This window comes from Prinia subflava, chromosome 17 (assembly GCF_021018805.1).
Source record: "Prinia subflava isolate CZ2003 ecotype Zambia chromosome 17, Cam_Psub_1.2, whole genome shotgun sequence".
Classification (NCBI taxonomy): Eukaryota; Metazoa; Chordata; class Aves; order Passeriformes; family Cisticolidae; genus Prinia; species Prinia subflava.
The window spans coordinates 6684128-6703495 of record NC_086263.1 but is presented as its reverse complement, the minus strand read 5'-3'; the positions used below and the strand labels follow the sequence as shown (position 1 = coordinate 6703495).

At 40.8% G+C, this 19368-nt stretch overlaps 1 protein-coding gene across 1 annotated transcript in view; it reads right to left on the bottom strand.

The window, feature by feature from the left end:
• Positions 1–19254, bottom strand: part of PLA2G10 (phospholipase A2 group X) — a 29718-nt gene extending 10464 nt beyond the window's left edge. Inside the window, exons 1-4 of the mRNA XM_063414336.1 lie at positions 18028–19254; positions 17323–17480; positions 16088–16186; positions 15103–15261 (exon numbers count right to left, since the gene is read on the bottom strand). The gene's annotated coding sequence lies outside the window, so the exon portion shown is untranslated. The remainder of the gene's footprint in view (positions 1–15102; positions 15262–16087; positions 16187–17322; positions 17481–18027) is intronic.
• Between the last annotated feature and the right edge of the window lie 114 nt (positions 19255–19368).

Below are 19368 nucleotides of genomic sequence, written 5' to 3'. Positions count from 1 at the left end.
TTATTTTGTAAAACATGCAGCTAGGTGCCTTATTACAACCAGTTTCATTGCCTCTCTCAATACACAGACAATACCACTTGCTTTTATTTTTTTTCTGTGCTCATACTTTTCAAGTATTTCTTCAGACCTTTTGTTATTGCACTGCAACCAGTGCATTTCCTGTCAGTTTTTGAGCAATCAGGAACCCTGAAATTTAGAGTATTGATTTTGTGTGCATCTGTTTTGTCTTGTGGTGTACACAGGCTGGGGTTTGGGGTTTTTTTTGGCATTATTATATTCCAGGATATTACCCCCATAGGTTCTCATTGAAGCCTACACTGCTAGGATATGGAAAGAGAAATAAAAGTAGTTTTATTTGTGGAACTTACCAAGAACTTTTTCTTGGTCATGTCATCTTACTATTGGAGGGCAGCTGATAGTTTGAGGGGAGGGAGGGTTGTGAATGGTATTTTCATGAAAGAAATAAAATCATTTCTTCATGCACATACTGAGGAATAATTCTATTTTTGCATTAAAATGCTCTGATTTCTGTGTTATTCCTCTTTATTCAGGAGAGGTAGAAAATAGTACGTGATGTGATTCCAAGAGCCAAAAAGCATGCACAGGCAGATCAGCTTTGTTTTTGTTATGCTGTCGTTAATGCAGCCTCTCTGAAATGTTTGTGTTGGCACTGGAGGGTAGCGTGGGATAGCTGGAACGCCGATCGGAGGCTGGATATTGATAAGCCATTGTACACCTGGTGGGCCTCGGTGCAGAATGCCAGGAGAGGTGCGGCAGCTCAGCCACCACTGTGCACTCTGGCAAGGCAGAGGGAGCCGGTGTGAGCTGCCCAGAGCAGAAACAAGCAGGGTTCCCAGCCAGCGCCAGTGTTGTGCGAGAGGGGAAGGCTGCTGGAGGCTTTCTGTGAACCCCGATGCCTGGCAGATCTGTACAAGCAGCCACACTGCTGGGACGATGCTGCCAGCCCATCCTGCCACCCCTGTGCCTGGCTCTGGCCAACACAGGGAGCACCACTGTGGACACTGCGTGTCCCAACACAGCTGCAGGGGAATACAAGCGAAGTGCGTTGTTTCTGCCAACCAGAAAGGTTGCTCATGACCCTTGTAAGTGTTGGTAGAAAACTCATCTATTGGGGATCTTTCAAAAAAAAATTTTTTTTCAGTTTCGTTGCTATTGCCATCAACTGGGTCAGGGCAATTTTCCTATTACTCATGGAGTCACATCGCTAATTACTGTTACTCTGGTCTCGCACTGTCACTTATAGCTCATTTGTTTACCGACTCTTCCGGTCAATAAGTCACACCTATTAGAACACTTTAATGGTGTCCGAGAGCTGCCTAATGAAACTCGCAGTTGAACGCTGTCCCGTCCAGCATACCAGTGCATATGACAATGCAAACAGCACCCAAGGGAGCAAGGGGAATTACATTGCATGTTGTTCTTCAGGACACTGACTGGGGCAACGTGTTAGTGCAGCTGATATGTTTTTCTCTGAAGAAAGTAACCTTATAACCACTGAAAAATCAAATGAGACTGAAATGCTCAGACTACAACTGCTTCTATCAGAAAGTAGACAAAGATGTGCAAGGACAGAAACTGTATGTAGCAATGAAGTAAGGAATGCAAGTCATGAGTTGTGATTCCTATGAGTGTAGTAAAAGTTCAAAGGAGAACATCCAGTGAAATTGGTGAGAGGGGAGGACACCTGATAGAAGGAAATACTTTTATTGAAGGCAAGTTAGATTGTCCAGTTAATTGCCAGGCATGGGGCTAAGAAAATACACCAGTAACAGATTGGGAGTTCATATGGATGACAATGATAGAATCATATTTTTTCAAATTAGATTTGGTTCCCTTTAAATTTCTTAATTAAAAACTTATGTGACAGTGTAGACCTCTCATATTTCTTTTTGTAGTGTTTCTTTTCTTCTATTTGAAGCACTTGGAAACTGGCCTAAGTCATATGTGACAAATGCCATTTTCTCTCTTACTGATGAATTCTGTCAAGTGGAGCTGTGCAGGGGTGGGGAGAAGCATTTGCTTTTCAAATATACTTTATCAAACAAGGTTGCATGTGCCTTATGATTACTTTAATTGTTTTTAAATCTGAGAAATAGATTAATATAATTGAGACATGGCTGTACTGAGGAACATTCTCACGGCATAACACTGTTATTGCCAAACTTGTTAAATGAGTTCTAAAACTCATTTAGGGTTCAGGATTATGTACATGCAGGAAAACGACAGAGTATAATAACCCAAAATGTTAAAATGTTTATGGAAAGTGCTAGAATGTTCTAAAATATGTTAGAAGTTAATGTAAGTGCAAGTTATCCACTACCCTGTAATCAAGTGAAGGCAGTGATCTTAAGAGAAGTGTAGCAGTAGATTTACTATTGACTTAATAGCTGAAAAGCTGTATTTTTGTAGTAGTAATTTTTGCATTAAATTTTTTTATTTAGTAAGAATTCCTGAGAAATGAAAAAGCATGGCACCTACCTTGGTCATATTTACACAGACTCTGCATTTAGCTAATGTGAACCAATGCAGTGTTGCTGCTGGTGAGTACAGTAGTAGTAGGGTCTGTAGGTGTCTAGTAAAGTCCAAAAAATGCCTACAACATTAAGCATGTGGCATTTAAGCAATACAACATACTTGTTGCCTCATTGAATTAATGAACTAATAAAGAATGGTGAAAGAAATTATTTTCCCATTGTTAGCGATGGGTATGGAGGCAGGATAATTTACTTAAGGTTTTTCATGATGGCTGTAGCAGAGCTGGGAAACAGGAATTTGATGTTTTGCGTCCCAGGTTAAGCCCCAGATTGGTTCCTTTGTGGCACTGTCTCCTGGAGGAAAATAAGGAAAGAAGCACATGCCTTACTGTGAGGGGATCAGAATAATTAGAACTGAAGAGTTGCTTCCCAGCAGTTAAGTCAAATGACTGTGCTTACTTGTTGTTATACTTGGTAAATGTGTCTGAGTTATCCCACATCTCCCTAAACATTGGATTGGGACACAGGTTCTGCCTGGAATATATCCTTTACAAGTGTATGTTCCTTCAGATACTGAACGGCCATGTAGTACATAACTTCTTTATCGTTGTTGTCTTCATAAAAATACCAACCAAACAGCCTTATTTATCTGAGTATTTGTTTGGAAACATTCAGTGCCTTTGTTCCCATTTTTGGAGGTCTGGCTGGGTTTCCTCACTTTCATGTCCTTCCATCTTCTCTTAGTTCCTTTTCACAACCAATGCTTCCTGTTTACCAATGTTTTCTTCAGCTCATGTTGTTGATATTGTCCCAAAGTGTACAAGAGTTATAAAGCCAAGTTTGGAGAGACAAGCTCCATGTGGAAGATTAGAAAACATTCTGCTAAGCCATTTTATGGTATTTTGCAATGTACATGCATTATCTCAAATCCAGTTCCAGCATACACAACAAAATCCATTTTTAAAACTTACCAGCCTATAGCATAATTTGTAATGTCTCTGGTAACACGAAGTCTCTGAGTAGCACAATATGTCCCAAGAGAATTTTGGGGATTATGTCTGTAGTGTTGTCCTTTCCATGCCCTTTGGCAACAATGCTACTCTGTCCCTGCTGCAAAAACACCGTGTAGTGTGTCACTGCCCATAACAGACAGTTTTGTGCTGGAAAGGTTGTTATTACAGAAATGTTCTTCAAACTGCTATAATGTCTGCAGAGGAGCTGAATTACTCCTACAGTTTTCTTCTCTCTTCCTTCTAGTTTTGTTTTTCTGCTGATCCCCATTCTCCCCTCTGCTCCTTTAGTACAACAGCTGCTACACAGAGTCCATTCTGGCCATACAATCACCCAGGAAAGTACCAAGATTGCAAGAATGTCCTCAGAGCACCGCGTGTTTACCCATGCAGTTCTGTCCATTTTTATGGCATGGAAATATACTGCCTGTCTTTGAGCAAAGGCACACACTGGAGATACAGGGGAGGAACTCTATAAATAACTTCCAGCTTGCTTAGCTCTTAGGTTCTGACAGTCATCTCTGTCTTCCAGAAGATTTGCACTCTGAGTCAAGTTCTACATTCGACATTCGCATCCAGAAAAAGACTCACGGCCTGCTTCTTGTGGAACCCAGAGCTACTTCTTATTTTTATATCTTGAGAAAAAAAAGACTTGGCAATGCAATGTGTGCATGTTTCTAAAGCAAAATTTGAAGTCTCCAGCATATCTCTGGAAGGATATTTGACTTGCTTTCTGTGTATAGGTTACATCAGCTTGGATTCTTGAAATGGCTGATGCAATGACCAGAACGATGGGATGGAGTGACCTCTCAGCACATTTGTGGTGATACCAAATGGGGGGAGTGGCTGATAACTGGAAGGCAGGGCTGCTATTCACACACCTAGTTAGACCAGGAAAATGAGCTCCTGGGGACCTCATGAAGTTCAGCAAAGGCAAATGCAAAGCCCTGCAACTGGGTTGGCGTAACCCCCCAAGGGGGACAGGCTGGGAACTGACTGGACAGAGAACAGCTTTGTACAAAATGAGCTGAGGGATGTGGTGGACAAACTGAATGTGAGTCAACCATGTGCTCTTGGCGCTAACGTGCCCAGCTGCAAACGGGGCTGAGTACCACTGTAGGTTTGGAAGGAACTGATTCTTCCCCTCCATTTGACACTTGTGACACCACATCTGGAGCTCTGTGTCTCATTTTAAGAAAGCTGTTGACACACTAAAGCAAAGCTACCAAACTTCTCAGGCAGCTGCAGTTCATGACATACAAGAAGATGAGAGCTGGATTTGCCCAGGTTTAAAGAAGATGGTGAGTGGAGATCATGATGCTGAGAAGCCCTCTGTAATGGAAGGGTGTAGAAGAGATGCAGCCACATTTGTCCCAGAGGTGCTCAAGAAGCAATAAGCACAACCTACAGCAATTCAATATAGGAAACGATTTTTTTTAAGGATCAAATACTCAAACAATTTGCCCTGAAAGGCTATGGCAACTCCATCCTTTGAGATATACATAACTCAGTTGGACATGACTAAAAGCAACCTGCTTTAACAGGACCTGCCATGAGGAGAAAGTTGGACTACAAAACTTGCAGAAGTCCCTTGCCACCTACACGATTCTGATATTGTGATGTGATAGCAGATACCTTCAAATTAGCAGTTCCAGCCTGCCAGGGAGGGAGACTCCAGTATCACTTCCTTTTGCCTAAAGGTTTTTATGAAACCATGACCTGTAGGCAGGGACGGCAGTAAGCCTGTTCTGGAATAACAAATTAATTGATAATAATTGTTTTCATATATCACCAAGTAAAGGATGCAAATGCACTGGGGAAATCATCTGTACTGAATTCAAAGAGACTTGAGATTCTGCCTGCTTTTATTATCTAGACAGCTTTGTCACAAACAGAAGTAGTGCCCTTTTCATACCTTCCTACCATTTTAACTCACTGTTATGAAATCCCATTTCTATGCCTTAGTCCTTGTCAAGCATTTCTGAATCTTCTTCCAGTTCTATTTTTACTGAGACTGAGGGGAGGCTGCAGAATCGAATGCAGTATCCAAGGTGGAGACAGAACATGGATTTATAGGGACTGCAACTATATTTCATTTAAGAGAGAAGAACAAGATATTCAGTTTTGTGTAACTTTTACCATGTCTATTGGCTTTTCATTGTCTCTAAATGTTTTAAATTGCATGAAAATAAAACAAAGATATTTTTTGTTACTTGTTTATGTGTTCATCTCTTAGTTGTGTTGTTCTTCACCTTGTCAACAGTGAACACCCTATTGGTCTGGTCTGCCTGTCTTGCAGCTTTCTTTCAGGACCTGTCTTTCTTGTGCCCCCTCAGCTGTGCAGTTTTATGGCAACTGAACCTGTCAGGATAAAATCCCTAAGTAATATGTCCATCAAAGGAAAGGTGAGTAGAATGTGGCTCTTGATTTTCCCAGGCTAATCTGCACAAGAGCCCTCTGTCTTTAAACACCCTCCAGACTGCTTTGGGAACTGGGAAGTTACTGAATTTATTGCTGAGGGTCAAAAAATTCCTGAAAATACTGAGGGGTATGGAACGTGGGGATTAGCTAGAGAATTTAAGAGTAAGAAAAAGGTGAGTATAGGAAAACTGGCATTTTAATACATGCAAGATCAAAAAGGTGCTAAATGGTGCTGAAGAACTGAGCATGTGTCACTTGTCAAGTAGGTTCTGAATCTCTTATCTCCAAGTCTCTGTGGGATGGTCTCCTACTTTTATTCTTTGCTTTTGCAGAGTGGTTGGGATGAGGAGTAATTGAACCAGAGGACTATCAGCACTAACATAATGATTTCTATACCTGAAATAAAGCAGATACCTCAAATCAGCCCAAAGATGCAAGAGTCATTTGCTGAGAGCATGCACAGAGTGCCAGTGCACAACACGAAGCCTGACGTTCAATAAAGTGTTGTTTTGGTCCCAGCAGCTGTTTGATTTTCAATGAGAAGTGGGGACTCAGTAGAAGGTAAGAATTTGAATGCATTCTCAAGTCTGGGCCAACATGACAAAGATATTATGTTTTCTATGTAGACCTATTTTCCACTGCATTGGAAGGCAACAAATGCCATGGGTACTGTACAATAGAAACAAATTAGAACAATTTATATAACCTATAATTATAAAGAGTTAAGCTTATCCTTCTTTGGAGTATCAATTACTGTCTTAAGAATGCATCTTTCTAAAACTAAGAAAGATTTTATAGTTCTATAGACTTCCTATTTCCTTTAAAAGGATCAGTTATGGACAAAAGACATATTCAGGACACTTCTGAGCAGAAGACTTGTAGACTGATTGTCACAAAGAGCTAAGGAAACAGTGGAGTGTGAAGGAAGCTGCTGAATTGAAGTCCCAGGACCTTGTACATGTGACAGTGCTTAGGAAAGATGATATTTAACTCTTAAAGAGTTCAATGAATCTTCAAAGATAAATAAAACTGTTGCAAAATTTCCATAGTACAGATTGAAAACTAGCACATCAATGGGTTTGGCAGTCTTCAGACTCTGACATTCTTTTTGACTTTATTTTAATACAAAGAGGATGATCACTGGGAGACCAAGCACCAGAACAGATTGCCCAGAGTGTTGTAGTTTCCCTCACTGGAGAGATTCCAGAACCAGCTGGATGCAATCCTGTGCCACATGCTCCAGGATGACCCTGCCTGAGCAGGGGAGTTAGACTCGATGGCCCACTGCAGTCCCCTCCAACCTTACCCATTCTGTGATTCTCTGACCTGACCCAAATACATAAATTGCTTCCCTGGTTTAATATAAAACAAATTCCTCATGGTGATACTATACTTACAGAATTTCACCATGAGCCATCTAGAACTCTTATCTACAGATCCTGTGGTTAATAAAGTTCCTACCATCCTAAACAAGTAGAGCTGTATTCTTTAAAATAACATGTATGAAGACTATTGCTGCTACATATACAGGAGAAAAGGTTTTAATTGCATATGAAATGCAATAATCAAATGAAGAGATAAATGCCATGAACTACCCCATTTGTAGCAGCAGTGATGGAACCACATTCTCTTTGCATTTATTATACAGAACAAGGGAGCTTGCTGCACTGTGTGCACCAGGCCTTGCTAACGGGCATCAGGATGTGCAAGACAGAAAGGAAAAAAGGGAGTGAGGAACCAGTCCCACTAAAGCTTTAAAATGAATAGTTTTATCTTCAGCTGTTACAGGTGGGAATCTTACTAAACGGATTTAAATTCTTATGAATACTTATCTTAGAATACATTTTTATAGCATCCAGTCAAGGGTGATCTCAAACCAGCAGCCAAAAACGGACTGGGAACAAAGTAAAGTAGTTCATTTCTCCGACTACTTCTGTGGTAGCTGTCTAGTTTCAAGTCTAGGTTATAGTTTTCACTGATAAGTCTTTTAAATAAACAGACATTTTCCCAACTAGCCATATTATAGTCTTCATGGAAGTCTTTCAGATGGTAGGTAGTAATTATATTTTTATCTTTTTAAGGTGTAAACCAGCACATTTTAATGGTGTCTCAGTTACTTTACCAAAAGTATTTTCGCCTAAATTATGCTGAATGATAAAAATTTTGTCTAGCTTCTTTTTGTGACTATGATACCCCAAAAATAGGAGTAATACGGTGCATACAAAATTTTATGCTGACCATATTCAGATTACCTTTTAAAACAAACAGCTTATGCATACTTGATATTTTTACTTCAGAGCAAAACAGTTCTGTGTACACTGAGTATTCTGAATTTTGTGTGTCTGCACATAGAATCTGCACACTGAAACTTAATGGTGATTTGATGCTGCTGTGAGACTCACAACCACCTAATTTCCTAACTCTGTTTGCAATTCTTTAATGCCACACTAATGTTTTAATGTTCCTCTGGTTATCTCCCCTCTCAGAAAGAAGAAACAATAAACCCGTATTAGTTTATGCACCATGTAATCCCTAGGAAGGATTTGCCTGGGACAGATAATCTTCACTTGTGTTGAAGTCTTATTTAGAATGGAGGGTCAACTTAATCACATAAGCAGGCCTAATTTTTATTCTGTAAAATACTAGATTGAATTTTTGTTTAGACTGGTTCTTTCTGACAGCACAAAAAACCCACCAAAGCTGTATAATTTTTATCAAAAAACCCAGTGGCCAATACTGCACATCACTCTTCCAAATGCACGGACATTCACAGATAATTGTGTGCAGAGATGCTGTCAAACACCCATTTTCTTCCCATCAACTGGGCTTTTTCATTTACTTATTTTTGCTGAAGCAACACATAGTTTGTCTATGGATGTGTGCAAATATGTTTTGCATATACACACAATAAAGTAGAATTCAAATGTAAATCGATGTAAAGTAGTTAATTCTCTGTAATGGCTTCATTCCTGTTTCTAGGGGAGGGAATGCATCCTAAGATCTAAATAATGCAAGCATGAAATGATCACTTCTTTCATGTAAGGAGAGAAACATTTTCCACCATGGCACATACACTGCATCCCCCCCTTCAGTTTTCTGTAATCTGCATAGTTAGCTGATTACTGCACAACTGGAAGGACTGGAATTAGGTGGGTCCCTTTATGATCATTATGATAGCAAGCTGAAGGAAGAGGAGGAGCTGCACCAGTCCTAATTTTACTTGAAATACTGGACTTAGAGACCTATGTGAGAACACTGAGCATCACAATCCCTTGGAGAAGGGCTGACCTCAAAAGAAGTGTCACTGCTTACTGCTGTGCTGTTGCTTTCAAGTTTTTGGTCTTTGAATTTTGTTTTTCATCCCTTGTTCTGGCCTCTGCCCACCATCTTTTTATCTTTGGCTTCTTATGTCACTTGTCATTTGTTCAAAGAACTGAAGGTCAGATCATCTGATCTGACTTGTATGCCATAGGCCCTGAAATTTCTTGCACCAGCCCAAGTAATTCCTCTTTGAGCAAGGCATATTTTCTACCTGCTTAAAGCATATAATTAAATTTGGAGTCACACAACATTAGAAGATAAAGAACTTCCTGTTCTGTTATCAGAAGAGCACCTTGTAAGGGGCCTGTGTCTGGAAAAAGGCTGATTGTAGTAGACACCAGAGGAAAAGACAGGACAACCTAACTGGGGAAGGATTTATTTAAAAGTTATGGACTTACAGTAAAATGGGACTACAGATATTTGGAGTGTGTCATATTTTTATTGTAAAAACAACTCAAACCCAACTTTTTTATCCCCTCAGAAAAAAGGTGGGCTGTTAATTGAAATATTTGTTATAAGCAATAATTTGGACCTTTGAGAAAAGGAAGGAATGGTAGTAAGTTCAATACTAAAATGTTTCAAATGAGAGTCAGAGAGGGTTAGTCTTCAGAAAATATAAATAAAGTATAAACAGCATTTGTTACAGGTTAGGTTCTGACCTCAGTTAAACCAGTACATACCTAAAAGGTAACAAAAATGTATAAAAATTATCTAATGCCTGAGATTCAGCAGTTTATGGAAGAAAAGACATTTTTAAAGTAAATAAATAATCACAGCTGCATAAGTCCCATTTTCCAAACTTAAGTAGTAAGACTCAGGATAACTGAAGTTTTCTACAAAGTCAATGGTAAGCTGCAAATTTGAAGAGCCCAGCTGCTTGTCATTTTCTGTGCCAAAGTGTGCTAGTGCTGCTTATTGATCAAGAATAACAATATTGTGGTTTAACGAAAGGCTGACATGCCCAGGCTACATGAATACAGAAAAACCTCAAAAGGCAGGAAACATTTCCTTTTAAAATAGCTTCTAACAATGCTTTAGTATAATTATACATGCTCCAGACTGAGGTTTGGAAGAATGTTAACTCTCCTGTCAATTAAAAACCTCCTTTTGTATGCAGCCAATGGGTGGGGTGCCACATTTGAGAGTGCAGCATTCAAGTTAAAACCTCAACCATCCAAGGTTTGTTTTAAGCCTTACAGCACACTCAAACCTCAAATTTTGTGAAAGCCTACATTGTTAGAAACACATAGAAAATGGATTTATAAAACAGATTTCAAAAGCAGTAAAAAGTGAAAAGTTGATTAGAGTGAAGTATGAGAAACAGCAGGACTCTGCCTGTTGTAGCAACTTCAGTCAATGGCAGTGCAATTCTGTTGCAATTGCAATTGTTTCCTGAAAACATTACTCCCTGTATCTCTGTCCCACCTTGCAATAGCTGTGTGGACTAAAACTGTGTGAAAGGTCCTGCTGCTCCATCACTGTCATTATTGGTAATGGCTACTGTAAACTGTGTGTTCTTCTGGATTCCCTTCTGTACTGCAGGATCAGAACTCCGTGAAGCCAAGGACACTGTGCTAGTCTGTCAGCCCAGTGTCACGGACCTCTCATCCCTTCTGACACTGCCTGTTTGTAAGAGTGATCTCTGTATACTGGGGTGCTTCCAATCCACCTACAGCTGCAGTTATGTCAGCACCACTAAATTAGCAGTGCTAAAATAGCAGTTCATACTTGCTTCCCAAAAGTCTTTAGCAGGTGCTTACTAGGGAATACTGACTCTTTCAAGGAAGAAGAAAATGTGCTAACCTTATTTTGAGATGTATTAATTTCTTTAGAATAATTCTCTGAGGAATCACTAACTTCCAAGCATTGTGTTGCTTATATGGCAAATCAATTTTAGCCTGAGATTTTATAGTTTTAGGGTCATATTGCTTTGAATGCTGGTCAGAGGGATGCAATGCACAATTCTTTACAGAAAATACTCCCCTGGGGTCTCTGTGGCAGCATTCACAGGGCCATGGAATGGTTTGGATTGGAAGGAACCTTAAAAATTATCTTGTTCCAACCCCCTCTGTCACACACTCCACTAGCACAGGTGACTTTAGGAATGCATTCAAAGAATTCTCATGCTTTCTTGCTTTACTTGTATGATTTCCTTAAAATGCTAACCCTTCAATTAAAATACTTTACCCTTTTTGTATTTTAAAACACTTGCCCAAGAAAAGTCAAGAACTGAAATGAAGATTGCCAGGAAGGAATGAAAGGTGAACTCTACAAAGAAATTTTATCTGGAAAAGCGTGTTTTGGGAGGGTGGGAAGACTCTTTTCTCCCCCGCCCTCTGAAGAAGATGTATTTTGAATCCTGTGTTTTGGTAATGATTATAAAGAAAACAAAGAAAGCTCTTATCAATTGGATGCTCAGCAACATAAAACCAGAAGTAAGTACTCTGAATGCATCAGCTAACTTCATTCTTCTTGTGTTTCAGCAGACGTATTTTCTTTGAAAGGCCCTAGTCAAGCCTGGCCACTCCTTATTTAAAGTTTTATTTAAATTGAGAATGAATCTGTGTATATATAAAATTACTAGTTTTGTAACGTGGCTTTTGTTCCACTACACTTCAGGAGACGTTATTAGGTTGGTTTTTTTTTTTCAGTAAGCATGAAGCAGAATGATAGAAAACAAAAAGCAAATATTACTGTTAGGAACTTGAAACTGCAATTGCTTGCAAAGTGTCAGAGGTGAAGCTGAAGAATTCCTTAAGTATGCTTTTATACTCACACAGCTTGAAGATACTTTGCCATTATTACTAGTACTTGCAAATGTGAGTTTTGGATGACTCCTTGACCTTTTGGAATAAGTATGCCAGTTAGGATAAGCTGATGAATGAATGCTTATCCTGTTTGCAGGAATTAGGGTACTGGTCTATAACTCAGCATCATGCTGGCATTCTCTGTAGAGGGCCTGAGCTTCCCCCATAGTGCATGGAGAGAGTTGAGAACTCCTAAGAGCCGATAGGATCATTGGGGAATTTCTGTTTTAGCCACACGGATATGGTTAGGCAAGGCAGAGAGGTGTAACATTTAGCCCCTTTGACCTAAGACTGCAGGGAAGCAGGCTCAGTGCTGATATGTTAATAGCTTTCAGGCTAGGAGAGAAACAGTTTAAAGGCTTTGAAGATGTTTAACCTACTTAGCTCACCTATGAAAAGGATAATCTGATTGCCAGCTTCAAGAGGATTGTAAGCAACCCTCAGCAGTCTCCTGCAAAACTTGCTTCAGAGAGATCATTCCTGCCCAGAGCAATCTAACTCACCAAGTGTGTGATTTAGCACCTCACTAGGGCTCAAAACTGAGCCAACCTGACAGTCCCATGCACTGTGGTTCGTTTGATGGAGCTGTCTCAGAGCATGGGACTCGTCTGGGGAATAAGACAGGAAGGTGTGCTCCAACCATGACATTCAATATGCCAAAGTTAACCCCTGAAATGTGCATTGAGACTGAGCATTCGACAGCTACACAACATCTGCCTTATGAAAGGGCTTCCTTTGGATGGCTCTGCTCGCACACAGGCAGGAGCACGTGCAAAGCCAGCAGCACCAGCACACACCTTCCTCTCTGGTCTCTCTTGGACAGCTTGTGCCAAATATACACTCCTAAAAGGCACACTAACTTGCCTTTGACATTACCAAGAGACTGAGATCTCCTAGATCTTGGCTAAGCTAAAAACCAAAGAAAGGTTTATTCTGGCAGGAAACTCCCTGCGGAGAGAGGTATTCCTCAATTCTGCTGTGTTACTTGGCAAAGCAGAAGTCTTTAACTGAATTAGTCAACAAACCATTGTTTCCCCCTCCCCCATCTTCTTTATGCACAGATTTAAACCTCAAATGTAACCTGTGACAGAAAAGAGATCAATTCCCTTTACCCCTATTCCATCTTTCTAATTATAGCAGAGTTCTCTAGCATTAAAGACCTGTTGTAGTTAACTCCTAAATAGAAAGCAAAGCAAATATGGATAAAGTCAGGTGAAAAGATACTAAAGTTAACTAACACATAGTTCTAAAGTACTACAAGGAGCAGTATGCATTGAATAAAACACTTCCTGAGTTTCATGCTAACAGTGGAAGTCTCTCTTCCAAAGGAAGTAATCAGACACACCTTATATTGCTAAATTAGTCAGTGCAGCCACAGTTACAGAAAAGCAAATGATAAAATTGAGACGTGATGTAAACATCTGAAGCTCATGATAATGGGTTAGCTAGTTACAACAGTGAGGTAAATATTATATTAGCAAACAGGTCAGAAAATAGGTGTAATTTTCCTCACCTTAATCTCCAAAGCCTGTTTATTACATACAACTAAGACAGCACTTCTGAGAGAATAGAATAAAATAATCAAATAGCATAGGATATAGATTGCTACATTTAATCATAGTTCCTAACTATAACAAACAACAAGGAAAAAAAGGATTCTTTTTAAAGAGTAGGAAAAGTCCTAGGTTTTTTTTAGAGAAACTGAAAGACTAACATAATATTAACAAAATGAGAAAAGTTGACAAACTAAAAACTTCATTATGTGCTTATCCTGCACTTTCAGAAAGGGTCCTTATCTCACTGGACATGAAGTGAGAACTGCTCATAAAACTATCTGAACTCCTGACTGCTCACTACCTATCATCAGCTAGGATAAATAAACTATTGTTAAATCAAGAATTGAAGCAATGTATATATGATTCCTATTGAAATACACCCTTTTTGTCCACACAGATACATTTCTCCAATTGTAAAAAAGAAATTTTGCAAATGTATGACTCTCTTAAGCAAATAGTAAAGCACCTTAAAAGATGTAGAGATCCCAAGAGTATGCAGTGTCAAGGCTCAGTAAGGTGGAAAACTGAATTTAATCTACTAAGAGCCTGCTGAACAGAACTTTTATTTGTATCAGCCTCTCAAATTTATTTACTCTTTAGTATTCCTTGTTTGACTTAATACAGAATCTTCCATTTCATTTTTAAATCACATTTTCAAAGTTCTATGTGTGTGTGGCTCTGCAAAAGAATCTTGAATTTCTTAGTCCAGCAAAAAGCTTTATTTGCAAGTTCTTACATACTTTGGACAACTAATGCTTAGCAAGGCTATCTTGGCTAGGCACTTGATTGTAATGATGAAAATATTAACTGCTGCATTTTGAGAACAGTGTGCTTGAAGAGAGGGTTTGGGTGTTTGTTGTAGAGACTTGTTCAGGAATGGCTTCATTTTTGCCACTCTTCCTGTCCAAGTGTGTGTGTCACCATCAGGAGACAGTCGGAGGTGTAACACCACCCACAGCCAAACGATTGTCTCCATCCTCCCCCCTGCCAAAGTGAGATGGTTCAGTTGGATTTGTTGCCAAACATACTGAGAGGTTTGAGTAACTTAGATACCTCAGGGAGTAAAGCTATCTGGGGAAAAAAACCAGAGATCCATCTCCTACCTGCCCATTATAACTGTTACCACTCTCTAGAAAAGGTTAAACACAGAGACTGGCAGTATCCCACACCCTTTTTGCTTTATTTCTAGCTAACAGAAGACTTCTAACCAGTCACCCATTTGAAAAATGGTTTTTGTTTTTTCTGCTCACATCCTCATTAGAGCAGTGATCCATGACTTTGTCATAATGCAACATATTTCAGTCATGACTCTCCTCTGAGGCTATCCTGAGGCCTGAAGCTAATTCTCCTGATGGTGGCTGGCGTTCACATTCTAGCGTAACCCTACTTGGCATGTCTATTTTCCGTGTGCTCAAACACTGCCCTTTTTTTTAAATTCAAGCACTCCTATTAACGTTGCACCCTCCAGCCCAGGGGAGTCGTCGCTCCTCACCTGTCGCGGGCCGGTCGGACACGCCCGGTCGGGACTCGCTCCCCCTGCTGGAGCGCGCAGCGAAATTCCCCCGGGACCGAGCGAGACAATCCGCGGCTCCGCGCTGCGCAGTGGCTCCTCACGGGGGCTCGTTTTGGCCGCGGATTACGAAGGTATTATCTGTTGTAACAAACTTACAGGTGTTTCACCGCCTTCCACCAATTCCTACAAAATTTCAACATGCAAGAAATCTTCAATTAATGTAAAAAATGCTAAATAGTTTCCCAAGCAAAACGAAAGGTCATGTGCAAGCTCATACCACAGAAGTTACAGTTTAACTCGCCCTGTGGCTGTTGGCAGATCTTCTGCTCCCCCTCCACCAGGTCAATCTCCCAGCGATAGCAGAAATCCTGTCTCTGCCAGGGCAAGAATGGAACGCAAAAAGCACCTGCACTTCAATGGTTGTTGGAGTGACAAGTCACAAACACAGCTCTGCCACATCCCATTGGTGTAGCTGGCAGGTACTGATACACTGATGGCTCAAGTCTGAGGGTAACCAAGTTGTAATATAGAGATGCTTAAGAAAGAATAGGCAAAAAAGTAAAAAAAAAACCCACCATAACCTCTTCACTCATACACGGATAAGTGTCGTCTTAGGATGGACAACATAGAGGATATTTTTTCTTGCATGGATTAAAAAAACCATACAGACTGATGTAGTTTCTCCTAAAGTAAAAATCATCCTATTTTTATGGCTCAAACCCATAATTTGACTGAAAACTGCTGGAAATTATAATATATAATTTCATCAGCATTTAAAAAGGAAAAGGTGTTTCAGTGGTGCAGTGGGTCAGGGTTTTCAAAAGCATGGTATGCACATGAGAGAACAAATAAAAGACCACAAAGAGCATAACTTGCACGCAATAATCAATTTTTTATCACAGTGATATTAAGAATCCATCACTACCAACAAAAAAGCAGAAACAAAACCTGATATTGGCAGTACCTTTAGCCAGAGTCCTGCTCCATACACTGGCCAGCTACAAGAATGTGCCATGCATCCTCCTGTTCTGGCCAGAGAAATCCTCACTCACTCCTGGGCACCCTAAGCAAAAGAGCTGTGTCAGGTGGTGGCAGCAAAGGGAACAATGGCCACTAACTGCAAATTGACTTTTAGAATGGATTACACTAGACTATATTTAATTTACACATGATTATTTTGACTAAACAGCAGTATTTTGGTTAAGTCGCCTTCGGAAGGGAATCATTCATACTCTAATTTAGTTCAGTTTAATTTTGCAGCTTTCTCATAAAGTTCTAATATGGTTGAAGTAATGCAGTTTGGTTAATTTAGGTCAATACCTCCAAGTATGACTTCACCAAAGGGGTTCTCATTTCATGCTCTTATTTTGTATAAAGCTCTGTTTGGTGAAATTTTATAGACTGTGTAGATTCTCTGTTGTGGAATATTTCCTTGGGTAGTAGTTATAACATAAATTCATGTCTGATCCCAACTGACTCTTTTTACAGATATTAAAGGGAAAAAATGGAAATTTTCTGGTTTAATTATTCAAGGAGATTTTTTTTCCTTCCCATGACACATGCAGAGCTGGAATAACCATATATTCCATAACCACTGTTTGAGGAAAGAGAGCAATGTCACTATCCATATATTTATTTTGTAATTCTGAGCCTGGGAAAGATCAAGAGCTTGATTCAAATTGGAAAAAAAAATTGAAACCGCAAAATCAAAAGTGTTTTGAAGGGAGTACATTCCTTGAATTATCTCCACACATAAATAACTCATTCACATCAGCAATGCCAGTGAACTGTAATCCTCATGTCAGAAAGTGTTGCATGACAAGGGCTTCAGATGCTGCAGATTAAGGAATACACTGGAAAAACTTATTTGTTTTCCACTCATCTGGAAATACCATTCACACCCACGTAATCCTCTTGATCAGTAAGCACATAATAAATATGAGTTCCAAAACAATTTACTTTATTATACTTGAATTATAAAAAGACTGGTTTTGTCTCCTCTCCAAAAGTTTGTTTAGAATTCAAGAGAAGTCCTTTGCTTGCTTTGTTTCACAAATTTATTCCAGATTTTATAGGAATGTAACTTTAAAGTCAGGAACTTGTTCAATAACCTGCTAATTCTAATGCAAAATTTATTTTGTTTTCTAATAATTTGAAAGGCAGCGTATTTATATAGATACTTTGGTAATTTAACTTTACCTGATGCGATTTTCAAGCTCCCATTTGCAGCCTGTATTACATCTGATGTATTCCCAGTAGTCAGGAATTCCCCAACAGGCCCTTCTCTCCAAGTGAACAGCATGCAGCAAATCCTAAGAGCAGGCTTGGAAAAATCAGCAGCATGATTTATGTAATACCTAGAAATCAAAAGGATTAACAGCCAAGATTAATATTTTCATTGTGTTACCACCAGCCAAAAGGTTTGACCTCAGCAGTGGTTTGTTCTGGATGAGAATGATCATACTGCTTGCTTTCTTAAGCTGCTTAGTGTTCAAACAATTGTAATTTTGAATTGGATAAGCCTTCATATAATTTTTATGGTCTATTTCATGGTTTATGATCCATGGATATAACTGTTCCATGCATGATCTTTTTTTCTGTTTCTCTCATGTCCCTTTAGATTCTGCAGTAAGAAAGGCCCAATTTCCCCATGACTCTTAGGGATCCATTAAATGCTATATTATACACTTAAACACTGTTTCATCTCTGACTACTGTGACTGAATTGTCACACTTAGTCTCAAGAACAACAGGGCTGAGATCAGCAGGAGGTAATTCACCCTTTGGAGCTGGGAAAAGCCTCAAGGCAAAGCTTCAACAATTTAGACACAGTCCCTCTTGGGTAACTAGACTGGAACAATGTTTAATACATTAATTCATTAATAATTAATGTTTTAGGCCTCACCAGCTCAAGGAACTTTCCATTAGCATAACTTCATCCTATAAACTACTAATTGGCTGCATTTCTTCCCGTCTTGAGTAGTGGTAGTTTAATCTTCATACTAAAGTGGTTAGAATTGCTAAAGATTTCTTTATGCAGTCCTACCAGGTCACATCAGTTACCACAGGATTTGTAGGGACAGCTGTACAAGACTGGTCAACTGCACTACTGACACTGCCCTCACTAATATTGCTGAAAGAAAGGGAACAGAATCAAAAAATCCTTAGTTGTAAATGACCCACAGAAATCACTGAGTCCAGCTCCTAGTCCTACACAGGACAGCCCCAAGAATCCCACCATGTGCCTGAGAGCCCTGTCCAAACATTCCTTGAGCTCTGTCAGGCTTGAGGCTGTGATCACTTCCTTGGGGACCCTCTTCAGTGCCCAACCACCTTCTGGAGAAGAACGTTTTCCTTACATCCAACCTAAACTTCCCCTGACACAACTTCAGCTATTCCCTTGAGTCCCATCCCTGGTCACCGGAACAGAGATCAATGTCTGCATCTCCACTGGCCTTGATGAGGAAGCTCCAAGACCACAATGCTGTCTGACTTCAGTCTCCTCCAGGCTGAACAAGCCAAGTGGCCTCAGGTACTCCTCAAATGGCTTCCCCTCCAGACCCTTCACCATGTTCGTCATGATACTATCAGAACACAGTTATTTCCACAGTCAGAGAGGGGAAAAAGCAATTCCTCTCATTTGAGAGAGCACTGAAGAGAGCTCCAATCCGGCAGTTCTGTGGCAGGGCGTGTGTGCCACCTGCCTGGCCCAGGGAAGGTGTCCCCGCCTGCACCTGCCGCTGGTCCGACGGCCACGGCCGTCGCTTAAGGGCATGACAGCACAGCGCCCCTTGGGCCTCGTCCTCACTCAGAGGCTTTTATCGGGCACAGGCGTTTTCATTTTGTGCGTTCCGAGATCAGAACACCAGGTCACACCAGCCCGGGTCTCACGGCCGCTCCTCCCGGCTGCGCGCGGCCCCGCCGCCTCACCACCCTCAGCGCAGCCGGGCGCGCGCACGACGCGGGGCGCACGCGCAGCGCCCCTTCGGCCTGAAGTGACGTCACTGAGCGGAAGGAATCCCGCGAGCTGCCACGTCAGGCGGCTTCCGGGACAGCCAACCGGAGCCTTAAAGGGCCGCAGCGCCCCGCTGCCTGGAGCGGCCGCGCCGGGTGGCGGCGGCCCCCGGCTCGGTCGTACCCGTGTCTGTACAGCCCGTCACACGGCACCGCCCGTCACACGGCACCGCCCGTCACACGGCACCGCCCGCACACGGCACCGCCCGCACACGGCCACGGACCGGCGGGG